The sequence below is a fragment of the Physeter macrocephalus genome, chromosome 2 (genome assembly GCF_002837175.3).
Source record: "Physeter macrocephalus isolate SW-GA chromosome 2, ASM283717v5, whole genome shotgun sequence".
In the NCBI taxonomy this organism is placed as follows: Eukaryota; Metazoa; Chordata; class Mammalia; order Artiodactyla; family Physeteridae; genus Physeter; species Physeter macrocephalus.
The window spans coordinates 27,573,438-27,576,836 of record NC_041215.1 but is presented as its reverse complement, the minus strand read 5'-3'; the positions used below and the strand labels follow the sequence as shown (position 1 = coordinate 27,576,836).

The following is a 3,399-nucleotide window of genomic DNA, read 5'->3' as shown; positions in this document are numbered from 1 at the left end:
GCCGATGCAGGGGACACGGGTTCGTGGCCTGGTCCGGGAAGATCCCACATGCCGCGGAGCGGCTGGGCCCGTGAGCCACGGCCACTGAGCCTGCGCGTCCGGAGCCTCTGCTCTGCAACGGGAGGGGCCACGACAGTGAGAGGCCTACGTACCGCAAAAAAAAAAAAAAAAAAAAAAAAAGCATGAGAAACAAAGGGTAGTTTTCCAAAGGGAACTCACCATTTCATTGCCAATGAAGAGGAGACAGTCGTCGCCCCTGTGTGCCCAGTTCTGTTTGTTTCTCCACGATGTTTCCAAGATTCTCGGCTCTCCTGCCTCTTTGTCCCCTTTCCTGCCTCCCTTTGTGCTCTGGAGGCCCAGAGGTTTCGGCGGCCGCCATCGTGCTACTCGCGTCTCTGCATGGAACAGTCAGGACAAAAAATAATATCCAAAGATATTTTGGCACTAACAGCGTGATCTATAGCAAGAAAGATGAGCAGTCTGTTCCAACCCATGAGATTTCCAAGGAGACAGAGAGCCAACACAGTGTAAAGGAGAATACGTAAAAAGACATAAAATATTCTTAAGGGAATGAAAGCTGAATTAAGCACAGTAAATGTACAAACAACAGAGCCACCCAACAGAAGACAACTTAAAAGTTTGGAGGCTTCAATTGGCAGACTTCAGAAAGCTCCAGAAGATGCCCCCCAAAAGAGAAGTGAGTCCCTGAGCCCGGAGTTGGTGGGGGCTGCATCCGCGGTTGCAGACTCTCTCCCTTTGGTCAAGCAGATGGCCAAGTCAGAGCTGCTCAAGCAGCTCCAGCAGCACGAGGAAGACTCGAGGGCACAGAAGGATGGAGAGAGACCTAAGATTAGTTTCACTAACATCGTATCAGATAATGAAAGTTGCCAGATCTGCCGCAGCGAGAGTTAGCACAAGACCAGTGCATCAGATTCAGTTTGATGAAGGGACTGATCATTTTGTTGGCCAAGAGAAGGCAGCTGATCTGAGAAAAAGTTTTAGGAAAAATATATTCAAGGGAAAGAGGCTTAATATTTTTGAGCTTAAGGCAGTTACTGAAGAGGCACCTGAAACAGAGGCAGCACCTTCTCTTTGGGATGTAGAATTTTCTAAGCAGTTAGTGGCAGTCAATGAACAACCCTTTCAGAATGGTTTTGAAGAGATGATCCAGTTGACAAAAGAGGGGAAATTGTGGGAGTTCCCAACTAACAACGAAGCAGGTTTTGATGATGATGGTTCAGAATTTCATGAACATATATTTCTGGATAAATACCTGGAGGATTTTCCAAAACAAGGACCAATTCGCCACTTCATGGAGTTGATGACCTGTGGCCTTTCCAAAAACCCATATCTGAGTGTTAAACAGAGGTTGAACATATAGAGTGGTTTAGAAATTATTTTAATGAAAAATGGAAAAAAAAAAAGAGAAAAACGGGACATGCTAAAAGAAAGCGGCATACAGTTCATTTGAAGACCATGGAAATGTTTATTTCAAACTGTTGGAGATTCATATTATAATTAAAAATTTTACTAGAAAAAAATCCAATATTTAAAAGTTCAAGCTTAAATATCATCAGACAACAACTACATCCATTAACAACTATTGCACAATTCCTTTAATGAAAAATCCACTGAATTGCATTACAAATATAATTCTATTAATAAATATAACTTCACAAACATGCTCTAGTTGTCCATCAGTTCTGTAGAAAAGAATGTATAACTCTACTTTGCTTGGAACCTTCAGCATCTCATTTATTTTCAGTAGTATTATGTTACCTTTTAAAATACAATTCAGTGGAAATTTAAGTTGCCAATCAGACTCTGCTCTTCTAGAGGAGTTGATAAAGCATAAAAGAAACGTATGCTTGCTAAGGAGAGGTCTAGAGCTCTCTCCTCCCTAGTGCTTACTACTGGTGATAGAAGTTCTTTTGGAAACACATTATTTCAAAATTGTGTAGCTTGTTCCCTCTACACTTCCTTCAAAATACTTTTCTAGCTTTTCTGAGTATACTTTTTAATTTTTTTTTCTTTTTTTTTTTTTACTTCTAAGACACCTGAGAATATTTTGAAATAATTGGATACAAAAGTTGACTGTATGGGGACTTCCCTGGTGGTCCAGTGGTTAAGACTCCATGTTTCCACTGCAGGAGCCGCAGGTTCTATCCCTGGTCCGGGAACTAAGATCCACATGCCCTGTGGTGTGGCCAAAGAAAAAAAAAGTTGACTGTATGAACATATCTATTCCCAGAGCAGCTTCTACAGTTTTCTATCTATAAATGCTATGGTTTTTCATTAGATGATTGTAGGATTTAAGTACATTTACAAGCAATATTTAATATAAAATATATTAGAAGGTTTAGAGCGATATTTATTAAGAGAAAAGTAGATTATAGTTGTCTCCCAGAAAGACAAAGAGCTTGAATTAATCTTCGAAAAAAACATAGATCTCAGATCAAATGAGAAGTTTTCTTTTAGTAAATAAGGTTAAAATGGCTTTTCTAACAGCACAATGTTCATGTGATAGATGAATGTATCATTTACTAAAAAAAGACATTAAAAAAGGGCTTATCCCAAAGGATTTATTTCTTTGATCTGGCTAATCAAATGAAGAAAAGAAGGAGTTTGTATATGTAGACCGCAGCCAAGAAACTTCTCAAAGGGCTGACTCAAACATCTAGTTTGACCATCATCATAAACCTTCAAAGTAGAGCTATAATAACATTTGATAAATGAGAAATGAAGGCTAAGAGGACCTCTACTTTTTTACTAGTTAGTTTGGAATTATCTACCTACTGAGGATGATCAGAAATGCTTGATAAAATGTAAAAAATATCCTGAGAGCTTACAAGATTGTGAAACATTCTTAGAATAAAATCCAAGAGAAAATGGAAATTCAGAGAAATAAAACTGAGCAGCATTTTTTCTAGGGGATTTTTTAACTGAGTAAAGGAAAGTAAATGCCTGAGAAGTGTGTCAGAGGTATCAACAGCCTTGTAGGGCCTAGATGAAAAAATGTACATTGGGTTCTTAAAAGCTACATCCCCAGATTATGGTTTAATTGGAAGTAGTTCAGACTTAGTGGCTGTAAAGCAATTTCAAATCATTTCAAAACCTGGAGTTGAATGAATAGATTTAGATTGCCATTGTCTCCAGGAACCTTGCAAGAGGAAAAGTAAATCCTCTTTTCTACAAAAGAATTGCTACAAATAGTTTTTCAACTAAATGTCTGATTCACAATGCAAAAATAAGGTACACAGAAAGGAGAGAAAAGCAGCAGAAAAAATAAAATAAAATGAATAAAACAAAATAAAATAAAATAACAAAGGCACCAAAAAACATTCCAGAAAAAAAAATTACCATGAATACAACATGATTAACAGAGTTGACAAAATTTAC

At 38.1% G+C, this 3,399-nt stretch overlaps 1 pseudogene; it reads left to right on the top strand.

Moving 5' to 3' along the window:
- Positions 1–287: 287 nt before the first annotated feature.
- Positions 288–1,471, top strand: LOC129391432 (28S ribosomal protein S31, mitochondrial-like; annotated as a pseudogene).
- The last annotated feature ends 1,928 nt before the right edge of the window (positions 1,472–3,399 follow it).